The sequence below is a fragment of the Rhinolophus ferrumequinum genome, chromosome 18, assembly GCF_004115265.2.
Source record: "Rhinolophus ferrumequinum isolate MPI-CBG mRhiFer1 chromosome 18, mRhiFer1_v1.p, whole genome shotgun sequence".
Lineage (NCBI taxonomy): Eukaryota > Metazoa > Chordata > Mammalia > Chiroptera > Rhinolophidae > Rhinolophus > Rhinolophus ferrumequinum.
The window spans coordinates 52,019,160-52,031,435 of NC_046301.1; the positions used below are offsets into that span (position 1 = coordinate 52,019,160).

The window sequence follows — 12,276 nt, forward strand, 5'->3', positions numbered from 1 at the left end:
AATGTTTAAATTCCTTTCTCATTTACTTTTGTGTATATTCTATAGCTGTTTTCTTTGTAGCTACCATGGGGAGTACATTTAACACTCTTATGTGAGTTCATACCAGCTTAACTTCAATTTCATAGTTTTCATAAAAACTGCTTCTATCCAGCTCTGACCCAATGCCTTTTCAGTTATGGATGTCACAAAATTACATCTTTATGCTTTGCAAGTTCAAAAACATAAAGTTCTTTATTTTTTTAAAAGTACATTAGTCTCTTAATGTGGAAAGCAAAAATGTGGAGCTACAAACCAAAGTTACAATAATACTAGTTTGTATAATCATTCACATGTTTACTTTTAGCAGAGGTTTGTATTTCTTCATAAGGCTTTGAGTTACTGCCCAGGGTCCTTTCATTCCAACCTGAAGGACCCCCTTCATGCAGGCCAGGTCTAGTGGTAAAGAACTCTCTCAAGCTGTGGTTAACTGAGAATGTCTTAATGTCTCCCTCATTTTTAAAGGCCAGTTTTGCCAGACGTAGGATTCTTAGTTGACAGCTTTTTTTCTTCAACATATTGAATCGATCAACTCATAGCCACCTGACCTCGAAGGTTTAGAATGAAAGATCTGCTTAAGGCCATATTGGGGTCAACCTGAAAGCTCTGCCTTCTTTCAGGAAGGTCATTAACAAGAGTCAGCAGAGCTCCTCCCACCCCCAGAGACTGTCCTGCAAAGCCCAGAGCATGAAGGTCCTGAATTGCTGCAATATCATAAAAGTGTTCTAGGTGATGGACTCACCAGAGGCACTCTAACTCCTCTGGAACTGTTAGGGGAGGGGAGATGTTTGAGTATCTAGTGAACCACGGCCTCATTACAGAGAAAGAGGCCCGATGCATAGTCCAGCAGCTACCACCTGCTGTGCAGCACTGCCATGAGAAGGGCATCTTCCACAAGGACCTGAAGCCAGAGAACCTACTTTTTGATGCTGAAGTGAATGTAGAAATCGCAGACATTAGCCTCAGCAATGAGTTAATTGGCAGTAGTTGAACACTTACTGTGGCAGTCCCCAATCTTATGCTGCCCCAGAAGTCTTCCTGGGCCAAAGCCACGACAGTCCCAGAGGATGTGTAGTGATGAGAGTTGTTTTGTATTCCATGGTCACTGGGAGCCCTGCCTTTGTGGGAGAGGACTTCTGGGAGCTGTGGCAACAAGACACTGAGTGGGCACCATGACGTCCCATGTTTCCTATCTTTAAAATGGGAAAAGTGCTCAAAGAAATGGAGGACCCTCGACCTCAGTGATACAAGAAGTTTAAAAGAAATAATGAGGGACCCGTGAATAAACATGATTCTTAAGCTGTTTGGTACTTATTGACTAGTAGATCCTGATTGTCTTTATAGTTTTCTTATTAATAGGGAATTTAATTCACTTCCAATTTTTGGTTATCATACACATGCCGCAGTGGATATTATGTATGTAAGTCTCTGTCAGCATCTCTGATTACTTTCTTTCTATGAATTCCCACAAGTAGAAACACTAAGTCAAAGGCTATAAAATTTACAGTTTCTGAGTACAAAGGATGCTCCAGAAAAATGGCATCATCCACACGTTTCCAGAGGAGCATCTGAGAGTGCTTGTCCCATTGCACCCTCACCACCTTGACTAGTGCACGTTTTCTGAATCCTTGCTGAACAGGTATGGAAAATAATACATTACTTTCAAATCTGGATGCAGTGTGCATGGATGGGGGACAGAGGAGGAGAATTCTTTCTAAGGGTTGAGATGTAGCCTCACTGAGTTGTAGGTGTTTTCTTCCCTGCAGCATTATCTTGGAGGATGAATGCAGGTGTGTGCCTCTGTTATTTTCCTCCTGGGATTTGGAGACCCCACCTGAACCCCTCCTGCTCCCGTTCGGTACTTGGGTATCAGTCTCCCTTTTCCTCCCTTGTCGCCTTTGTGGGCCAGAGATCCTCTGAGTGACTAATGGGGTTCAACCTGTGAGATCAAATGTGTGGTTTCTTAGGGAGAGGGAAGGAAATGCTGGGAGGATGTAAAACACTTCTGAGAGCCTTGGACCCGCACACCCCTAGCAGTTTATTATATTTAGGACTGTCCCCAAATCAGGGCAGCTACTTTCCCGCGACTTAATTTTGGATCTCTTCAATAGCGAAACGTTTCCAAAAGCACAAGATCTTCAGCAGGTCTTCCTGACCCTTTCGTTCTCCATCTGGGACAGTGCTGGATGACAGCCGGGTGTCCCCACTCCCTTCAGTGTTCACTCACTCAGTGTACAGTCACTGAGACCCTACTGTTCGCCAGGCCTGTTTTAGACACAGGGCACACAGTGGGTGAAGCAGACAGAGGTATCCGTTCTCATGAGCTGATAGCCTAGTCGGGGAGACGGGGAAAAAAAGAAGTAAAATATACACAAAGTCAGGTGGTCAAAAATAAAGTTAGGAAGGATGTTTTAACACATTTCTGAAAGTGTTTAGGGAACAAGCAATGCAGAGGACAAATTATTCCAGGCTGAGAAAACACCAAGTGCAGTGGTCCTAAGGCCTCGATGAGCTACATGTTGAGAGTCTTAGGTTGTAGTCTGGATTCTCAGTTTTGTGTTGAGTCTATGTTTTTTTTTGGATTTGAAATCCTTGCTTTCACCTTCCTAGGTAATTAGCCTGAGCCTGGGTCACCAATCTGATGAATTCAGCAACTTGTATTCCGGTGATTCAAAGAGGAAACTCAGGTGGATTTGGGTCAAGTCAGCCCGTGGCCTCCCTGGCCCGGCGCTCTCTTAGGCACCAGGAGGCTGTGAAATGAACATGAGGGGTCTCCAGCTTGGTGACACCAGTCAATGAACGTCCCCCTAGTCCTCAGTCCCCTTCCACTCTGCCCCCTTCCCATCTCATTGAGCCACAAGCACCTGATCCTGACGTGCTGTCACACCACCTCCTCCTGGATGTCTCTGCCCTGGGGTGCTCTGAACTTCTCAAAGCCAGTGTGTCACAAATGGAGGTCGTCCCTTGCCTCATGACTACCCCTCCTCCTGAAGTCCCTCCCTCTTGGTGAGGGAAGCCACCAGTGGCCCCATCCTTGAGTCCCCAGGCCTGACCTCTGCCCCACCTCATCCCTCTGTTGTGTCCCACCCCTTCATGCCACCGCTGTGGGGATTTTCATCATCCTCTCTTCTTCTTCAGCCTTGGACTGCACTCTGATCTTTCCCTCTTCACAGAGCTCCCTGGAAGGAGGTACGATGACACATGTGGACACTGAGTGACACAGTCAGGTGTTGCCAGGAATGACAAGCAGTATCCCAGAGCAGAGGACGGACAAAGGTCCCCTGAGGGGCCAGAGCACAGGCTCTTGTGGTGGCAAGACAGCCATAGAGGGTGTGAGGCAGGCATCACCCTGCGGCCTCTCCCACTATTCCCTATGTTGGGGACCCAGAGCTGGTTTATGAATATTTATTATGACCTGCTGAACGAGGGGTCAAAAGACACGCACACGTGCTCAGCAGGTAGCTCCCTCAGCATCCGATCTCCAATGTTAGGGAAGTGAAAACATTGGTGTCGTTTTGATTGCAGGTGAAGTCAATACACTGACACAAAGGAAGTAAAGGCAGAAGATTTACTACTTACAGATCTCAGAAATGGGTTTGCGGGTTGGGTGGTGCAATGAGCTGGGGGAAGGCAGTCTTCCATCCTAGGGGCTGGCAGGAGACAGAAGGGAAGCAAGTACATATTATTTATAAGGTGGTTGGGGTGTAGGTCACTAACTTTTCGTATGTTCTGCTCTAAGTGGTTATTGCCAAAGGTGTCCCGGGAACAGCCAAGTGGGAACTTGTGGCAGGAGTCTAACTGCCCAGACCCTGGCTGTGAACAGGATGGTCACCCTGCTAAATGCCGAGGCAGCAACTAAGAATAGCTGGTTTGTCATCACATTCCCCAGGGTGCCCTGTGTTTCCAAGCCTCGGTCTGGGTGCGCTGCCCTTCCTCTTACTTGTTAGGCAGGTGCCCATTTATTTGTTCACTCGCTCAATTCATCATGTATTTTGTTCCTGCGTGGTGGTAAGTCCTGGTGGACAAGCTGCATCCTCTGAGTTCCCAGGACACAGTGCGCTCTCAGGGTGTGTGGCCAGTGGCCTCAGGGCTAGGACCCAGCTTGAACTACTGGAAGTGGCCGAGAGGAAAGTCAAATCCCCTATATTTCAATGTGGCCCAGAACTGTCCGTCCTTCTCTTGCTCATTCCTGCTCTATTCAGACATTCCACAAGCAGAGCCCTGTGGAGGGTTGGGGTCCCAGGGACAGCATTCACGGGTTACAGCCACAGCTGCAGCACCTCACGGGGACCAGGGTCAGGCTCGCAGTCCACCCCCACCTCGGGCAGCTCATCTGGCACAGAATCGCTGTCACACTCATGTGGGATTCGGAACGGAGGCTCCAAAGGTACCAGTGGCTGGTCCTACTGGTCACACAGAGGTCTCAGAACTTAGGTCTGGCAGCCTCTGAAGCTGTCCCCGAAGAACACACTGTCTGCCAAGGAGACACATGAACCCCAGGTAATTACAATCAGGATGGTTAAATACAAAGAGGAATGGTATGTGGTGGCGGTGAGGGGGGCGGGCTGCGCCTGCATCTATCTGTCTCCCCACTTCCTGCTGCCCAGAGGCCCAGCTGCTGAGACGGCTCCTCAACACCCTTCCTTTCCCAGACTGTCCTGTCTTGGCTCAGACAATTTAGGTTTATTTATAGTTTTAAATGAGGTAGATGTATAAGTACTGATATGGATGTTGATGGTGAATTGATCAATGAAAACAACAAGTTGTAGAACTTCCAGTGGTAAAAATCAAACAAACAAACCCAAAACTCCAAGCAACATGTATTTATCTTTTAAAAACACTTACATATATGGAAAGGCAAAGGAATTAGAATAGCCAAAGCAGTTTTCAAAAGCTAGAATAAAGTCTTTTCTATATTTTGGCATCAGGAGCCAGCAAGGAGAAGGTCTTTAGAAACAGAGGTGGGCCACAGCTCCTGCTTCTCCATCCCTCCTCCACTCCAGTCCCTAGGCAGGCAGCTTGCATTTCAGCCCCTCAACCTCTCTGCTACCCAGGGCCAATCGGGGCCCAGTGGGACCCAAACTCTGCAGGCCTGGGCTCCCTTACATCCTCAGCCCCTTCGCCGATATCAGGAGGCCCTAACAATTCACTGGCCACTTCAATTGTCCACAACAAGGGTTGCTGGCCCCAATTGACACCAGCGTAGTCCTTCCCTCCTTGAGCTTTGGGCTGCTTTCTCAAGGGAAGGACATTCCCTTCCCACAGCAGGGACGAGTCAAGGGGACAACTGAACCTGGACCCAGCATACAAACTTGGTGTGCACCAAAGGACACAACCTGACAGAGGCTTCTGGCCCATTGGCCTGGTCATGGCCACTGCTGTCATGAAACATAGAGGAGCACTAAGCAAGACGCGGGGGTGCCAGGAAGAAAGGAGACACACACACACACACACAGACACACACACACACACACACACACGTCCTGGAGGTTAATGGATGCTCCTGCCAGGGCTGGCAATGGTGGGAGCAGGAAAGAGACTGTTGTTGCCACTTTTTGGGTCCCCTGGGCTGAGATCCCCAGCTGGATCAGACAGATTCTGGTGGTTTTATAGATGTACTGTGGGGAAGTGAGAGCTTGGAGGAGAAGCTCTCACTAGTCTGTCATTTGGATGCCCTCCTAGTCTGTCCTCCTAGTCTGTCATTTGGATGACCAACACTCTACATTGTATTCTGTCTGCTATACTGCTTCTCCTCAATGCACAGTCAAAATAAGGAAAATGATACTCTGCATACATTGCATTCAGTTTTCAAGTTTGAACCAAGGTTAATAACTGAGGAAAACGGAGCTGTTGAGATCAAGTTTGTTAAGGGAATTTTATTTTTTTTTAAGTTGGCAAACCGTTCAAGTATAGCCTATAAAAACCTTACTATATTTAAAATTAGGACACTAAATAAATTTTGTGTCATTGCTCTCTCTTGTCCAATCCCCCTACCCCCACTTCAAGGCTGCACAGCCTCCATTCCAGCACCTGGATCACTGGGCTCATCTGATGAGACATCCGCTCCCCACTCGTCTAGAGACTTCTGCTCTCGCACATCTCCTCACCTGTGTTCACTACATGCCTAAGGTGGTTGCAGCCACTAACATGGTGAGTGAGGGAAATATCTCTGTTCTCAGTCCACAGGGTAGAAAACAAATAAAGAAACAAACAAGCAAACCTGTACCATCCCTTCCGTGAAAGCACAGCCTTAATGGAGGCTGGAACAAATGAGTGTAAATGTTGTGTGGGAATTATTTCCACGGCAGCCCCTGAGCTGCCATGTGCCAAATGGGGTGGTGAACATAACTGGCACTGATATTTCCTGGATGCCGTTGTAAGATCTGGGCCAAAAAGAGAAGCCTGACCATTTGCCAAAGATGGATCAATTCAGGAGTGAGAGCAAGTCCCTTCTCACCTGTTGTTTCATTGTCAGGGCCACCCGTCCACCTCTGTGTCCACCACCTGTGAAAGAAAGAAAGCTCAATATTCAGTGTCAAGCTCATGAAATCGACAGATAACATCTATAATGGATAAGTCAAGAGGCAGCAGTTTAAGACTTACCAAAATGATGTATAAAGATTAATACAAGAAAGCACAGCAAAAAAAAAAAAAAAAAGGGAAGGGAAGAGAAAGAGTGAGTCTGCAGGCTATGTTTTATGTTGTGTTATTTAATTACACTTGATTTTTAAACGTGTTCCATGAGGCTTTTTTATTTGAAAATTTAAATCTAAAGTTTTCTTCATTAAAAAATTATTTCAGAATTGCACACCTGAAATCTATGTAATTTTACTAACAATTGTCACCCCAATAAATTAAAAAAAAAAATTATTTCACAGTCCTCTTTTTTTAAAGACAGAAAATGAAAAATAAGTTAAATAATTACCAGCAGGTGGCGCTGTTTCCTGTCAGCGTGAGACGTCCCTTCCTATAAATCTTGCCTCCTCTGCTTTTTCCTCACTCACCTGATTACATTAAATTGTATGGCAGTTTCCTCACAAGAAATGAGAAGCCGAAAATGATTGATCTTTACTGAGAAGATTGTTTGTTTCTATAGATTTTAAGCAACCACACACATTTTTATAGCGAATACACGAAATTGAAATTAAAAAATTATTTAATACAGTAAATATACCCTGCTATTTTTCTTTTGTAAAGTAAAGGTGAATTCAAGAAGCTCTACTCTTTTTCGTAAATATTTTCCTTCAAAGAAAAACCAGCCAAATTTCACAGAGCTAGTCTATTTCGTTACCTACTTCACCTGAGAGTTCATTAAAAAATATCAAATTTTGAAAGTACAAATGGTACTTGTTATGGCGATATAACTTGGAATCTAACTAGATGCTGATTACAAAGAGTAAGATTAGAGATTGAATTGATTTTGCCTAATTTCACCTCCACTTGCTCTCCCTGACACCGAAAAGTTGACCTTGGAGCCACAGAAAAGGTTAATTTCTTGAGCAATGGTTCCTGGATGCTCCTCACATGGAACGCCGAGTCCTGTATGGCACCTCAGTTCTGCTCATTCTCTCACCCTGCCCTCTCCTCATACCTTTCCCCAATCGTGTCATTCATCTCTCCTCCTCTCACCTGTCAACCTGTCTATCCACCCACTTCCTGACAGCTTTCTCTGAGTGCCTCCTTTGCACCCACTCACATCACTCTCTTTGCCTCACCCACTCTTTCCTCCATTTAACAGTGTTTTTCAAGCATTTGTGTTTCTGCTGGGACTCTTGATGTTTTAAATTGTTGTCCATTTTCACTCTCCATTGGTCATGATGTGTATGGGTTTTTCTCTATGGGTAAAGGTTAGGGTTAGAATCAAGGTTAGGGTCAGGGTCTTCCAGATCTCTTTCCTTTGCCATCCCTCTGAGCGACTTGTGCACTCTTTCTTCTATCGTGGATTCAGTAATATCTCAACTGCCCCAGAAAGACAGATAACACACATTGAGTACTGTGAAAATAGTTAAAGGCTATACAAATAAAAATCAACACAATGTTTACAATAAGCATTTGGTGAGTATAGAAATTAAAGAAAATCAAAACTGTTTTTTCCCCCTGATATTGAATAACCTAGTATTGGTCTATGGCAGAGGTATTTTTGCCTCAGTTTTAAAATGAGAAATGTTAATGATGTGACCCAGGCTGAAAATGAATGTGCTGGGATCAGAATTACAACGAGCAGAGAACTATGGGGAAGGTAACCTTACTGCCATCTTCACTTCTCACAAATGAGGTTCTTTACCTTCAGTTTCTCAGGACTCAGTTCCTTTATTTGTAAAAAACAAAACAGACAAAAAATGGTATGATAATATACATGCCTGGAGCCACAGCCCCTAGACCAGGAGAAATTTTCTTGTCCATTTTTAAGATCTGTAATTTTAACATACAGTTCTCACAATTCCCTTAAATTGACACACAGTAAAGAGCTTCTGGAAAGAAAGGGACTTGATAAAATATTTACCCAGTGATTTAAGAGTCATTATATGAAAATATAAGGGCATCGTTTGTACCAGTAGAGGAAATTAGGGGGATTTGGCTCCATGACATGGTGATAAGAAATAGTGATAAGTACTTTCCTAGATAATTAGATCCTGTCATTAATTTACTGGAATCTGAGCATAAAACTCACCTGCTTCCCAAAGTGGGTCTGCTCCATAGAATTATTCAGTCATTGGGTGGGGTTACTAAGTCACTCTCTTCACATATATACATTTATTTATTCAAAAAAGCAAGTGTGCTCCTACTACATGTAGGTATTTTTCTCACTTCTGATAATTTCTTGAAACATGCAAAAAGGAGACAGTATGAATTTCCTTTCCGTGGGAGAGAGGACCACAGAGAAGGGTTTTAGAAACTAGTATGGAGGAAAAGTCTTAAATGGGGATGGGGAGAAGTCTGGGGTTTGTACCATTAACATCTAATCCAGCACACATTTGTCATACCAGCCAGATCTGCTCAATTAGTATTTCCCTCTTTTTGTTTCTTTTGCTCAACAAAACAAACAAACAAACAAACAAACAAACAAACAAACAACTTGTCTTGGTAATAGAAGTATTATATGTTATATGGGTTAAAATAAAGTTGACATGGATTCTTTCTTTTAACATGTTTATTGAGCATCTACTATGTGTGAGGTATTGTCCTGTGTGCCAGGGATGCCGCAGAGAAGCAGGCCAGCAGACTGACTCAGCAGGAGCTTATATTCCGGTGAAGGGAGACAACCAAATAATCAACCAGTCAATAAAGAAGCTAACAAATAAGAAGAAGATCAGATGGTGGTGTGTCAGTTCAGATGTCTAATGATTGGACAGCTATGGTGGTTTAGGTCATGAAGTGCACATGTTAGGCTGAGATCTGAATGGTGGAATGATAATCGTAATGAGATTGGAGGCAACTGCATTGCAGGCATCCTGAATGGATGGCAAAATGATCCAATGCACAACCGATCCGGAACCCAGGCAGATCTCTGTATTTGGAGCAAACTCATGGAAGGCGAGAGTGGTCGGAGACATCGGCAGGTGTTAGGTCTCTGAATGTTAGAGACCTTGACTTCATGTTAGGTCTCTGAATCCTAGGTCTCAGAGACCATGACTTACAGAAAGAGCCATGTCTGCAAGAAGACAATAAAAAGTCTGTTGGCCTGCACCTGCAGACAGAGCCAAACTTGCCATAACAGAAAACGCCACAAAACAGCTACTGGCTTACAGGCAGTGAGCATTTTCTGTTCAAACAATGCTCCCCTGTCAGCACAGCCCCTATGAAACCCTCTTCATCCTCTCCCTTGGGGCTGCAAATCTCCTTTAGGCGTGCAGCCCGGACTGTAGCGGTCTTTCCTCAGTCCGATATACTTTTCTCTCTTACAATAAAAACTTTCTTAACTTGCCTGACCATGTGCGTTCCTTTACCGGCCGACCTATCAGCAGGGACGTCGTTAGAAACCAGGCTGTGTGAGGTTTAGCATTTTTGATGTTTGTGTACATGCAGGCAAAACCAACTATATCATACATATTCCTTGGTTGACAGCAAGGTAACACACATTCCAATTTCAGAGTTGTTAAAACTTAAAAAAAAAGTTGTGTCTTTAAATCAATAAAATACAGTGCTTTAGATGTGTTGCAGAAAGTTCTATGTAAACAGAGTGTTTTAAGTCATTTTAACGGAACTCTAGTGTAAGCAGTCTTTGTTCAATCTTTTGTGAACTATCAGCTCCATGTTTTTATTTGTTATAAATTCAGCTACTCAGAACGGAGCTTAAATGTAATGAGAATGTTTGTTTAGTCCGGTGACTAGATTATTTCAAGAGTGATTGAGCATCTGAAAAACCAAGTCTAAATTTTTAAAACTGACATTTAGATAAAATAAAATTAAATGCTCAGAAAAGCTTCTTATCAAGCTCACTTTAAGGTGTAAAAATAATTCTTTATCAATGACTGAGTTGCTATGTAAATTTTCCGTTGCTCAAGATAGGATATGCTAAGTATTAGGGGAAGTAATGAAGTTATTTCTTTAAAAATAGGTGTAAATTACCATGGCAGGTCTGGAACATTTACAAATAAATTAGCAAGACTTCGTCAGTCATAAGTTTGGGGATCTTACTGCTCTGTCCACTTTTTTCCAATTTCACTCCCAGTCCAGAATCCGTAGAGAAAATAAAAGCATGTCACCATTTAGGAGAAGCTAAGAAGTTTTTAGATGACTCAAAATGAACTTTAGAGAGCTGACAAAGTTGAAAGTATAGGAATGAGCTCAATATAATTTTTTCCCCAGAAATCCTGGTATTCAATTCTTTGTAAGCAACAATAAGCTGGGTATGGTTTTGTTTTGTTAACACACTAAAACAAGAAAATATAACTGCGAGTAGGAAGCACCACCTATTTAAGTGTGAAACGAACTTAGAGGCTAGAAGTAACCTTGTAGTCTAGCTTGGAACACAGGAGGCCGGCAAGGTAGATGGGCATTTGATAAGCAGCTTAGGAATTCTTGAGTTCACGGGTTTAACTTTGCTTCACTGGTGGAGGTGAAGCTCTAGGAGCAGTGGAGAGAGGGTAACTGGAGGTCATGGAACTGCGTTCTCCTTCTGACCTTGCTGTGCAGAGACTTGGTTCCTCTGGGCAAGAGCCCTCTCTTCGCTGAGCCCAGATCTGACACTCCAGGATTTTTATTTTATTTATTATTCTAAGCATCCCTCACATATCACCTTGGCCTACCTCTATGTTCAGTAACAGTTTTCCAGGAAGTTCTGGGCAAGTTCAGACTCATTCTACAGAGCCAGCCTTTCACTTCGGGGAGTTTCTGTCTCTCTGTGGGGCCTTCATCTCCTCCACCGTGGGCAATGGGACGAGGCGGTTAGCATAGTCATTAAGGCTCCCTTAGCTACGTAAGGAGAGGATGAGCCGGGCAGAGCTGGCAGGTATACGCGGAGGTCTTGTAGTTTTGATGGAAAATTCTGGGTGGCATTCTGCCCACCTCTCAGGAGATCACAGGACAATGGAGTGCCCACTGCCTTCAACAGCAGTCCCCTCTGAGGCTGTAAGTCAGCCCTTACAGTTGACGTTCCCTCTTTCTCTCTTTCCGTCCTCACTCTCCACTCCCGAAATTACATCTTGTATTAGAGCCCTACTGCTGCATCCCAAATCACCACAGACGAATGACCGCATTTATTGCAGATTATAAGTGTGTCACCTATTCTATAGGTCAGAGATCCAGCAGGAACATCTGGGTTTTCTGCTTACATCTCATGAGGCTGAAATCAAGCTGTCAGTCAGGCTGGGCAGGCGTCTGGATTTTAGAGAAGGTTTTCTAATTTAGTTGTCATTTTTATGAACTTGTAAGAGACGGAAGTAAGTATTACATTGAAACAATTTTCCACGGCTCCTTAAGAATGCCTAAGCTAGTTGAACCTAAGACTGACAGCTCCCTGCCTTTTGATTTTTTAATTTCATAATGCACCCCACTTGACATTTCATATTCTTCCAATCTAGTAGACTGATTGCATCAATCTCATTTACTCTTCCTAAGAAGCCTGAGAGACTTTGTTACCTTAATTTTATAAACAGATACTGGGGCTCAGACAGTTCCAGAAAATTTCTCAAGGCCACACAGCTAATGGCAGAAATGGGATGAAAATCCAGGTCTGTGTGATGCCAGATGCCTACTTCTTTCCCTTGACCATGCCTACCTCCACAATCGAGCAAATAA

The 12,276-nt window shown here is 43.9% G+C and overlaps 1 long non-coding RNA gene across 2 annotated transcripts in view; it reads right to left on the reverse strand.

The window, feature by feature from the left end:
• Positions 1-354: 354 nt before the first annotated feature.
• LOC117038019 (uncharacterized) overlaps positions 355-12,276 on the reverse strand; it is a 46,104-nt gene continuing 34,182 nt past the window's right edge. The window contains exons 3-5 of one of the 2 annotated variants that reach the window (XR_004425602.1): positions 6,494-6,540; positions 3,616-3,686; positions 355-2,368 (exon numbers count right to left, since the gene is read on the reverse strand). This is a non-coding gene — a long non-coding RNA (uncharacterized LOC117038019). Of the gene's footprint in view, positions 2,369-3,615; positions 3,687-3,716; positions 4,511-6,493; positions 6,541-12,276 lie in introns of those variants that run through there. The other variant, XR_004425603.1, reaches the window with a different exon arrangement.